Source organism: Castanea sativa, chromosome 3 (genome assembly GCF_040712315.1).
Source record: "Castanea sativa cultivar Marrone di Chiusa Pesio chromosome 3, ASM4071231v1".
In the NCBI taxonomy this organism is placed as follows: domain Eukaryota; kingdom Viridiplantae; phylum Streptophyta; class Magnoliopsida; order Fagales; family Fagaceae; genus Castanea; species Castanea sativa.
The window spans coordinates 30,516,607-30,529,514 of NC_134015.1; positions in this window are offsets into that span (position 1 = coordinate 30,516,607).

Below are 12,908 nucleotides of genomic sequence, written 5' to 3' on the forward strand. Positions count from 1 at the left end.
TTCTAGGTTTCACTTTTTTGTTGAATGCTCTAGCAATCCTCTTTTGGTACCCTTGTGCGTAGTGTTTTAGCGCTAGCTCTCTTCTTGTCTATCAAAGCCAATTGCTCATATCTTTCTTTCATCCAATCTTCCTTTAGGACCTTGGTTTCCACTTGCACTCTTAAAGATTGTATCTCTACCTCGATGGGAAGGATCACCTCACTTTCATAGGCCAAAGAGTAAGGGGTTGCCCCAGTGGATGCCCGAATAGAAGTTATGTATCCCCATAGGGCGAATGGGAGTTTTTCAGCCCAAACCTTGTATGTCACTACCATCATAGCCAGGATATTCTTGATTTTCTTATCGGCTGCTTCTACGACCCCATTAGCCTGTGGTCAGTATGGTGAAGACATGTGATGCTTAATTTTGTACAATTCCACGATCCTTAGAACTTCTCCTTTAAAGTGGGAGCCATTATCTTAGATGGTCTCTTGTGGTACCCCATATTAGCAAATGATGTTATTCTCTATAAATCGGGCCACATGTTTGGCTTTTAATACGGAGTAATAGGTCGTTTCTATCCACTTAGTGAGTAGTCAATCGCCACTAGGACGTACTCGTGTCCATTCGAAGCCTTAAGGGGCTATCCTTCCAATCATATCTATGCCCTAAACTAAGAAAGGCCAAGGAGTGGTCATACTGTATAGCTCACTAGGTGGTATGTGGTTCAAATTCGAATATGTTTGGCAATCATGGCAACTCTTCACAAAGTCTACACAATCAACCTCCATCGTATTCCATTTGTACCCCATCCTTAGATCTTTTCGGCTAAAATTCTCCTATTCATGTGAGGACCACAAATCCCTTGATGAACTTCTTGATGGAAATATGCATGTACGCAGCGGAAAAATAACGGATCTACTTCATTCTTAAATGTTAACACGCACTATGTAAGTTTCAGAATTTGAGAACAAGAGAGTGTACCTTAGAGCGGTGAATTTCAAAATTGAAGACCAGAAGCACTTGGGAACACTTTCAATCTTCACTCCAATTCCACTAATGCCTAAGATGTGTGGTCTCTCAATCAGTTCCAAAGGGAGAATGTTAAAGTGTCTAACACTTCTTGCACCACTTCACAATAGTGTTCTTACAAAATCCTCTTATAGAAAATTCTGTATGTTTCTCCCTTTGTATCTAATCGATTATCTAATTGGGCTGCCCTTTTGGGCCTTTCCAATTGGGCTTAAGTGTGTGGCTTGGAGTGGGACCAAAATGGACCAATAAGACACTAGCTCCAATGGGCCTTGGGCTTTTCTGTCAACTCTTGGTAAGTCCAAAGTTACCATTAATTATATTTAATACCACTATAAATATAATTGCACTCTAGGCCTTATTTATAAATTATATCCCAAGACTTTATTATACATGCAACCCCTTCATAAAATATTCGTAGTAACACAAAATTATGAATGTAGACTGCCACTTTGTAAATTACTACATCTTATCCTTGAGTACTTGATTTAATCCTTTAAAGTTATTCATTATATATATTTATGAAATCCAATTCCATAAATATATACTTTAGTAACTCCTTACTAAAGTGGTTAAGCCTAACTTTCTGAATAACAAACCCATTAAACTTATCTCAAGGGAATATTTTGTATCTCCGTTAAGAGACTATGAATTCCATCTTGAGAATATATGTTCCATCAACACTAAATGTGGTTGCCCAACATACTGAGGTTTTGACCGTAACTTTAGATCTCACTCCTGATATATCAAAGCAACCTACACTTCATTATCAGGTCCATTATCCTCTCAGGATTAAGAGTTCATGTAAATATGAGTCGTGAGTTTATTATTCAATTGACAGTCGTTAGGAGAATAATAAATCTCACAGCGGTCCAGCTCAATATGTTTTAACTCTTAAAACATATCAACATACCAACTAGAAATCTCCATTTCCATGATCAAGACAAATCATCTTAGTTGATATGTTATAGTCTTCGTAGATGAAATGCCCAATTTCATCGCCGACTACGAACTACATTTTGAGTTTACAAGGAACTTGTAATTTACATCTTCTGTGAGTAAATCACATACAATGCATCTCATGGACTATATGATAATGTCCCAATATTCATGTTACCATTATTTTTAGATAATAATAAAACAACTTTATTAAACACAACATTAAGTCATACATAATGTCATACACATAGCATCATACAATAGGATTTAAGGGCACAAATCCTAACACTTCTTCCATGACTCTTTTGGCTTCCTCCTTCTTTAAGGGATAGAGGTGTATACCATCATAGGATCTCCTATAATCTACATAGGATATATTGCATTGCCATCATTCAAATCAAATGACGTTCTCTCTTATTGGCATCGTCAGGATATACTCCCATTTCCAAGAATTTCATGATGTCATAATACCAAGGAACCCCTTCTTCTCCTATAGCAAAGATTGAAGACTCGGTTTTCCCTTTGTGCACTAGCTCATATACTTTGCTCAATTTCTAAGGGTCTTGTCCATACTCATTCGGGTATTTCAACCACAAATGCTAACGTAGCCAAGGCATCTGCGAACTGATTCTGAGCCTTAGGGATGACAATGTATTCAATCATATTAAAGGTTTTGGTAAAATCCTCTAAATATTGCTGAAAAGGCTTCAAATGTTCTTCCTTTTGTTAGGATTAGTGTCCTTAAATCCTATTGTATGATGCTTTGTATGCTATTATATATAACATTATGTATGACTTAATGTTGTGTTTAATAAAGTTGTTTTATTATTATCTAAAATAATGGTAACATGAATATTGGGACATTATCATATAGTCCATGAGATGCATAGTATGTGATTTAGTCACAGAAGATATAAATCACAAGTTCTTTGTAAACTCAGAATTTTAGTTCGTAGTCGATCATGAAATTGGGCATTTCATTTGCTAAGACTATAACATATAAACTAAGATGATTTGTCTTGATCATGGAAATGGAGATTTCTAGTTGGTATGTTGATATGTTTTAAAAGTTAAAACATATTGAACTGGACCAATGTGAGATTTTTTATTCTCCTAACGACTGTTAAATGAATAATAAACTCACGACTTATATTTGCATGAACTCTTAATCCTGAGAGAATAATGGACTTCATCATGAGGTGTAGATTGCTTTGATAAATCAAGAGTGAGATCTAGAGTAACGGTCAAAATCTAAGTATGTTGGGCAACCACATTTAGTGTTGATGGAACATATATTCTCAAGATGGAATTCATAGTCTCTTAATGGAGATACAAAATATTCCCTTGAGATAAGTTTAATGGATTTCTTATTCAGAGAGTTAGGCCTAACCACTTTGGTAAGAAGTTACTAAAGTATATATTTATGAAATTGGATTTCATTAATATATGATGAATAATTTAAAGGATTAAACCGGGTACTCAAGGATAAGATGTAGTAATTTACAAAGGGGCAGTCTACATTCATGATTTTGTGTTACTACGAATATTTTATGAAAGGGTTGCATGCACAATAAAGTCTTGGGATATAATTTATAAATAAGGCCTAGAGTGCAACTATATTTATATTGTAGTATTAAATATAGTTAATGATAACTTTGGACTTGTCAAGAGTTGACAGAAAAGCCCAAGGCTCATTGGAGCTAGTGTCTTATTGGTCCCTTTTGGTCCCACTCCAAGCCACACACTTAAGCCCAATTGGAAAGGCCCAAAAGGGCAGCCCAATTAGATAATCGATTAGATACAAAGGGAGAAACATACAGAATTTTCTGTAAGAGGATTTTGTAAGAACACTATTGTGGAGTGGTGCAAGAAGTGTTAGACACTTTAACATTCTCCCTTTGGAACTGATTGAGAGACCACACATCTTGGGCGTTAGTAGAATTGGAGTGAAGATTGAAAGTGTTCCCAAGTGCTTTTGATCTTCGATTTTGAAATTCATCGCTCTAAGGTACACTCTCTTGTTCTCAAATTCTGAAACTTACATAGTGCGTGTTAACATTTAAGAATGAAGTAGATCCATTATTTTTCCACTGTGTATGTTTTGTATACGATACAAACATGTTCTTTTCCATCAAATGGTATCAGGGCGGTCTTCATTTCGTATCCATTAGTGACAATAGTTTCATGTTGTTAGAAATTAGTTTTCTACATGGTTGTTGAAATTATTGTTTTTGATGAAAACTGATATTGATGTTATGATGTTGTTTAATTTTTAGTTTAAGTATGTTAAACTGAACTTTAAGGCTATAGCATCAATGAAATTCAGTTTTGATATCAATTTATGTTCATTATGATCGTATGATGGTTGTTTTGTTCATGAAAACGTTTAAAAACTGTCTTTAAAAAATTCTGGAAATTCGAAATTCACGACGCTCGATCGATCAAGCATCTATCGAGCATCGATCGAGCTGGCAGAACTTTTCTTAATCGATCGAGGATCTGTCGAGCATCGATCGAGCTTCGTGTAATTGTTTCTCGATCGATCGAGCATCTATCGAGGATCGATCGAGCATCCAGAACTTTTCTCGATCGATCAAGCATCTGTCGAGGATCGATCGAGGACTGTGGATCCAGAATTTTCTTAAAGTGTTTTTACATATATATATATATATATATATATATATATATATATATATATATATATATATAAAGAGCAAGGCTATGTGTAATTTATTTACGCATGTTTTAAATTAAAAACCTTCATTTTAAAACATCTAGTGGGAGAGAGATACAAGGGTTGGATCTCATGGCCTCCATTATCAGTTCATAGTAATGTGGGATAAGCACCTCGTCTTGGCGTATATGCCTCACGATCCCAAAGGAAGGTGTTTATTTCATAGTACTACGAGATTTAACTTACCCGTTTAAAGTAGTGTGGACAAGCACGTCGTCTTGGCGTATATGCCTCGCGATCCTGAAGGAGGGTGTTTTGTTTCATGGTACTACAAGTTTAAACACTATAAAGGGAGATGAAATGTGGCTACATATGATTCTAGATAATGGTGTACACTAGACTAAGTGTAATGTTAACCTCCCAAAGGAGCTATGTCATTATTACTTAGAGGTCAAAGGTAATACGGCATATTATTAGTGTTTGATAAGAGTTATCATGATATCACTAATAATGAGAATAGTTCTCAATCAATCATAGTGTTTATAATAAACTTGCTACCAAGGAATTATAAACATGGGATTGGGTTGTTGTTGCATATATTATATTATGGTTTTATTAAGGTTCCATATTATATGTTTATATGCTAAGTTGATAATGTCTAATTTACTTCTTATATTCATGTTTATTATTTTCATATTTGAACATGGCATCATTTAGCCCACTTGTTTCTATTTTTAATCAAAACAAACTAACTGGATTCAACTATGTTGACTGGAAAAGGAATTTGGACATAATTTTAACAGCTGGAGAGCACAAATATGTGCTTACTCAACCATGTCCTAGCTTTCCTTCATTAGATGCTCCTCTTGAGGAAAAACAACGATATAATCATTGGCAGAAATCTACTGAGATGGCCAAGTGCTATATCCTAGCATCTATCTCAAATGTTCTACAACATCAAATGCAAGATGTAGAACTAGCTTCGGACATAATGCATAGTCTGAAGGAGATGTTTGGTGAGCAAGGCCGTTCAACAAGGCAAGAAACCATGAGGCAGATTTATAATACCAAAATGGCTAAAGGAAGTTCAGCGAGAGAGCATTGTCTTACAATGATCTCTAATTTGAATACATTGGAGATTTTAGGTGCCGATATCGATGGAGAATCCCAAGTGGATATGATACTCCAGTCACTACCGGAATCATTCAAGGAATTCAGATTGAATTATAATATGAACAAAAAGGTTTATTCTTTGTCTGAATTGATGCATAAATTGGTAGCGGCAGAAGGCATCCTCGGTACCTCTAGTGTTGAAGCCAATGTGGGTGAAGCTTCTACTTCTCAACCTAAGTCAAAAGGCAAGGATAAGAAGATGAAGAAGAAGGACTTCACTAAGCAAGAGGGTAAGCAAATTACCTTAGGGGTTGCCGACAAAGGAAAGTGTTTCCATTGTGGTGAGAAAGGACATTGGAAGAGGAATTGTCCAAGGTTTAAAGCTGCCAAAAATAAGGGTATGAAAAGTTCTTTTCTTCTTGAAATATGTTTGGTACAGAATCCCACAGATTCTTGGTGTGTGGATTCAGGTTGTACTAATCATATCTGCAATTCTTTGCACGAGTTCCAGGAGACCAGAAAGCTGAATAAAGGAGAATTGTTTCTTACCTTAGCGGATGGGAGTAGAGTTCCAGTTGTATCTATTGGAGTATTTAATTTATGTTTTAGTTCTAGAGTTTTAATGTTGGAAGACTGTCTGTATGTATCTAATGTTCGTAGGAATTTAATTTCTACAACTTACTTAGGTAAACATGGGTATTGTATTATCCCGAAGGACAATGTTGTAATAAAGAAGGATAAAATGTTTATCTGTTCTGGCAATATTGTGGATGGTCTTTATATTTTAAGTCTAGATAAGCATGAATTATACAATTCTAAATTAAATAGTAACTCTCATGTAATATCATTAAAGAGAAAGTTTCCTTCTAATGATGCATATCTTTGGCACTTGCAATTTTGGTCATATTAATTCAAATAGGATTCAAAGACTAATCAAAGATGGACTTTTACAACCCATAGACTTTGATGAATTTCCAGTTTGTGAATCTTGTTTGGAAAATAAATGACTAAACGACCTTTTAATGCAAAAGGTAGAAGAGCCCAAGCTACAGATGTATGTGGTCCTATGTCAACCCAAGCTAAAGGAGGTTATGAGTACTTCATCACTTTCACGGATGATTACTCTAGATTTGGTTATGTGTACCTAATGAGACAAAAGTATGAAGCCTTTGAAAAGTTCAAAGAGTTTAGGGCTGAAGTTGAGAATCAATTGGGTTAACGCATAAACGCCATTCGATCTGATCCAGGTGGGGAATACCTTCTTGGGGATTTCAAGGATTATCTAATTCAGAATGGGATTGTATCCCAATTAACTGCTCCTGGTACTCCTTAACAAAATGGTGTAGCGGAGAGAAGAAATAAGACTCTTTTGGAAATGGTTAGGTCCATAATGAGTTATTCAACTTTACCAATTTCCTTTTAGGGATACACACTATAATCTGCTATGCATATTTTGAATTTAGTTCCATCAAAATCTGTTCCCAACACACCTAAGGAATTGTGAAGCGGGCGCAAGCCTAGTATGAAATATCTCGACATTTGGGGATGTCCAGCACATGTGTTGAAAGGGAAGTCTGATAAGTTGGAAGCTAAAACGGAAGTATGCATGTTTTTAGGGTATTCAAAGGAAACCAACGGTTATTTATTCTATAATCATAAGGATAACAAAGTGTTTGTTAGCACTCATGCCAAATTCTTAGAGGATGATTATGTGAATAGCTTTAATCCTAGGAGTAAAGTTGTTTTGGCTAAAATAGATGAACCTGTAGTTGAACAACCAATGGATGAAACTAGAGATGATATGGTTGTATTAGATACACCACAAGATACTACTTATGAGATGTCTAGTACACAGGTGCCTCGTCGTAGTGGGAGAATTGTTCGGCCTCCTATGAGATTTATAGGTTTGGAAGAAACTTATGAAGCTATCTCTGAAGAGGCTGAATCAGATCCTTACACTTATGAAGAGGCAATAAATGATATAGATGCACATCATTGGCTCAATGCTATGAAATCTGAATTAGATTCAATGTATTCCAATCAAGTTTGGAATCTTGTAGAGGCGCCTAGCGGCATTAAACCTGTTGGTTGCAAATGGGTTTACAAGAGGAAGAGAGGGATAGATGGAAAGGTTGAAACCTTTAAAGCAAGACTAGTGGCGAAAGGGTATACACAAAAAGAAGGCATTGACTATGATGACACTTTTTCGCTAGTAGCCATGCTTAAATCTATCAAAATTCTCTTATACATTGCTACTCATTATGATTATGAGATTTGGCAAATGAATGTCAAGACTGCATTTCTCAATAGCAATCTTGAAAAGGAAATCTATATGATGCAACCAGAAGGTTTCATAGCAAAGAACTAAGAGCATATGGTATGCAAGTTGAAAAGGTCCATTTATGGACTTAAGCAAGCATCTAGGTCATGGAACATCAGATTTGATCAAGCAATCAAGTCATTTGGTTTTGAACAAAATCTTGATGAACCATGTGTGTACAAGAGACATCAAGACAAAGTAGTAATGTTCCTAGTGCTTTATGTTGATGACATTCTTCTAATTGGAAATGATGTAGGAGTAATGTCATCAGTTAAAGTTTGGATGTCAAGCCAATTTGATATGAAGGACTTGGGTGAAGCTAACTATATTTTAGGGATCAAGCTTTGGCGAGATTGAAAGAATAAGATGTTAGGCTTGTCACAAGCTAGATATATAGATAAAGTTCTAGAACGGTTTAACATGCAAAACTCCAAGAAAGGATTACTTCCTTTTAGACATGGAGTTCCTCTGTCTGATGACCAAAGACCTAAGACTCAAGAGGAAGAAAATATGATGAGACAAGTTCCCTATGCTTCTGTTGTGGGAAGTCTTATGTATGCCATGCTTTGTACTAGACTAGATATTTGTTATTCAGTTGGCATGGTCAGCCGATATCAATCAAATCTAAGACCTAAACATTGGCAAGCTGTAAAGCATATTCTCAAGTATCTTAGGAGAACGAGAGATTATATGCTTGTTTACCATTGTGAAGATTTGATTCCCATTGGCTATACAGATTCAAATTTTCAGTCGGATCTAGATTTCAGAAAATCCACGTCGGGTTGTGTATTCACCTTGGGAGGTGGAGCCATAAGTTGGAGGAGTATTAAGCAATCTTGTATTGCTGACTCCACCATGGAAGCCAAATATGTTGTTGCTTATAAGGCAGCAAAAGAGGCTGTTTGGCTCAAGAAATTCCTTTTTGATCTTGGTGTTATGAGAATTGAGCAAGTTCCTATTATAGTATTCTGCGACAATAGTGGAGCAGTTGCATAATCCAAGGATCCAAGGAATCACAAGAAAGGAAAGCACATAGAGAGAAAGTATCACATCATTCGAGACAGTATCACATCAGTCGAGACATAGTTGCTCGTGGAGATGTGATAGTAGCAAAGACTGATGGTGCAAAGAATCTAGCGGATCCTTTTACCAAAGCCTTGCCCCAAAGGACTTTCGAGTCACATGTGGGGGAGATGGGAGTTAGCTTAGTGCACAATAGTCTTTAAGGCAAGTGAGAGATTGTTAGAATTAGTGCCCTTAAATCCTATTGTATGATGCTATGTATGTTATTATGTATGACATTATGTATGACTTAATGTTGTGTTTAATAAAGTTGTTTTATTATTATCTAAAATAATGATAACTTGAATATTGAGACATTATCATATAGTCCATAAGATGTATAGTATGTGATTTATGTGATTTAGTCACAGAAGATATAAATCACAAGTTCTTTGTAAACTCAGAATTTTAGTTTGTAGTCGGTGCTGAAATTGGGCATTTCATCTGCAAAGACTATAACATAACAACTAAGATGATTTGTCTTAATCGTGAAAATGGAGATTTCTAGTTGGTATGTTGATATGTTTTAAGAGTTAAGACATATTGAACTAGACCAGTGTGAGATTTGTTATTCTCCTAACGACTATCAAATGATAAACAAACTCACAACTTATATTTGCATGAACTCTTAATCTTGAGAGAATAATGGACTTGATCATGAGGTGTAGGTTGCTTTGATATATCAAGAGTGAGATCTAGAGTAACGGTCAAAATTTCAGTATGTTGGGCAACCACATTTAGTGTTGATAGAACATATATTCTCAAGAGGAATTCATGGTCTCTTAATAGAGATACAAAATATTCCCTTGAGATAAGTTTAATAGATTTCTTATTCAAAGAGGTAGGCCTAACCACTTTGATAAGAAGTTACTAAAGTATATATTTATAAAATTGGATTTCATAAATATATGATGAATAACTTAAAGGATTAAACCAAGTACTCAAGGATAAGATGTAGTAATTTACAAAGTGGCGGTCTGCATTCATGACTTTGTGTTATTACGAATATTTTATGAACGGGTTGCATGCACAATAAAGTCTTGGAATATAACTTATAAATAAGGCCTAGAGTGCAACTATATTTATATAGTGGTATTAAATATAGTTAATGGTAACTTAATTTGGACTTGTTAAGAGTTGACAGAAAAGCCCAAGGCCCATTGGAGCTAGTGTCTTATTGGTCCCTTTTGGTCCCACTCCAAGCCACACACTTAAGCCCAATTGGAAAGGCCCAAAAGGCCAGCCCAATTAGATAATCGGTTAGATACAAAGGGAGAAACATACAGAATTTTTTGTAAGAGGATTTTGTAAGAACACTATTGTGAAGTGGTGTAAAAAGTGTTAGACACTTTAACATTCTCCCTTTGGAACTAATTGAGAGACCACACATCTTGGGCGTTAGTGAAATTGGAGTGAAGATTGAAAGTGTTCCCAAGTGCTTCTGATCTTCGGTTTTGAAATTCACCACTCCAAGGTACACTCTTTTGTTCTCAAATCCTGAAACTTACACAGTGCATGTTAACATTTAAGTATGAAGTAGATTCATTATTTCCGCTGCGTATGTTTTGTATGCAATACAAACATGTTCTTTTTCATCACCTTTACCTTCCATAATTTCTATGCTTGGGCTATAACTAAAGTTGAATCTCCAAAGACCTCTACTTCCTTTACCCCTAACTCTCAAAAAGCCTCTATTATGATGATACAAGCTTCATATTCCGCCATGTTATTGATGGAAAAATACATGTTTGTATCACATACAAAACATACGCAGCGAAAAATTAACAGATCTACTTCATTCGCAATTGTTAACATGTACTATGCAAATTTCAAAATTCAAGAACAAGAGAGCGTACCTTGGTGTAGTAAAAATCAAAACCAAAATTAGAAGTACTTGAGAACACTTTTAATCTTCACTCTAATTCCAATTTACGCCCAAGAAGTGTGGTCTCTCAATCAGTTTCCAAGGGAGAATGATAGAGTGTCTCGCTCTTTCATACACACCATTTCACAATGATGTCTCTCTTTTCCATACATTTGCAAATTCTATATGTTTCTCTCCCTATAACTGATTATCTAATTGGGCTAGCCTTTTGAGCCTTTCCAATTGGGTTTTAGTATGTGGCTTGGAGTGGGACCAAAAGGGACCAATAAGACACTAGCTCCAATGCCCTGGGCTTTTCTATCAACTCTTGATAAGTCCAAAGTTACCATTAACTATATTTAATACCACTATATACATATAGTTGCACTTTATGCCTTATTTATAAATTATATCCCAGACTTTATTATACATGCAACCCCTTCATAAAATATTCGTAGTAATACAAAGTCATAAATGTAGATTGCCACTTTGTAAATTACTACATCTTAGTCCTTGAGTACCCAGTTTAATCCTTTAAAGTCATTCATCATATATTTATGAAATCCAATTTCATAAATATATACTTTAGTAACTTCTTACCAAAGTGGTTAGGCCTAACTCTCTGAATAACTGAACCCATTAAATTTATCTCAATGGCGTATTTTATATCTCGATTAAGAGACTATGAATTCCATCTTGAGAATATACATTCCATCAACACTAAATGTGGCTGCCCAACATACTGAGGTTTTGACCGTTACTTTAGATCTCACTCCTGATATATCAAAGCAACCTACATTTCATGATCAGGTCCATTATCCTCTCAGGATTAAGAGTTCATGTAAATAGAAGTCGTGAGATTTATTATTCATTTGATAGTCGTTAGGAGAATAATAAATCTCACAACAGTCCAGTTCAATGTCTTAACTCTTAAAACATATCAACATACCAACTAGAAGTCTCCACTTCCATGATTAAGACAAATCATCTTAGTTGATATGTTATAGTCTTCGCAGATGAAATGCCCAATTTCATTACCGACTACGAACTATAATTCTGAGTTTACAAAGAACTTGTGATTTATATCTTCTGTGACTCTTCACATAAATCACATACTATGCATCTCATGAACTATATGATAATGTCCAAATATTCATGTTACTATTATTTTAGATAAAAATAAAACAACTTTATAAATCACAATATTAAGTCATACATCATATTATACATAATGTCATATATAATATCATACATAGCATTATACAATATGATTTAAGGGCACCAATCCTAACAATCTCCCACTTGCCCTAAAGACTATTGTGCACTAATCTAACTCCCATCTCCTCCAAATGTGACTTGAAAATCCTTTGGCGCAAGGCTTTGGTAAAGGGATCCGCTAGATTCTTTGCACTTTCAATCTTTACTACTACTACATCTCCACGACCAACAATGTCTCGAATGATGTGGTACTTTCTCTCAATGTGCTTTTCTTTCTTATGATTCCTTGGATCTTTGGATTGTGCAACTATTCCACTATTGTCGCAAAACAATGTGAAGGGAACTTGCTCCATTCTCACAACACCAAGATCAGAAAGGAATTTCTTGAGCCAAGCAGCTTCCTTTGCTGCCTCACAAGCAGCAAATTATATATCACTTTTAAAGCCTTTTTTTTAAGAGGAACTTCTTCAGGGTGAGGCCACTGCGTGTACCCATCCTGTCCACAAGAACCGTGCGTATTTTAATTCCTAGACTCAAACCAAACCTCATGGGATTTTCCATGAGACCAACCTATTGAGATATCCCGTGCAACCTAATTAATTAGTGCCAAAGTAGTGTCCCCCTGACAGTCTTACTTCCTCTTGCAGAAACTGAAGTTGCAAATGTGGTTCACCCATCACGACAAACATTTCTCTCTTCTCTTATTT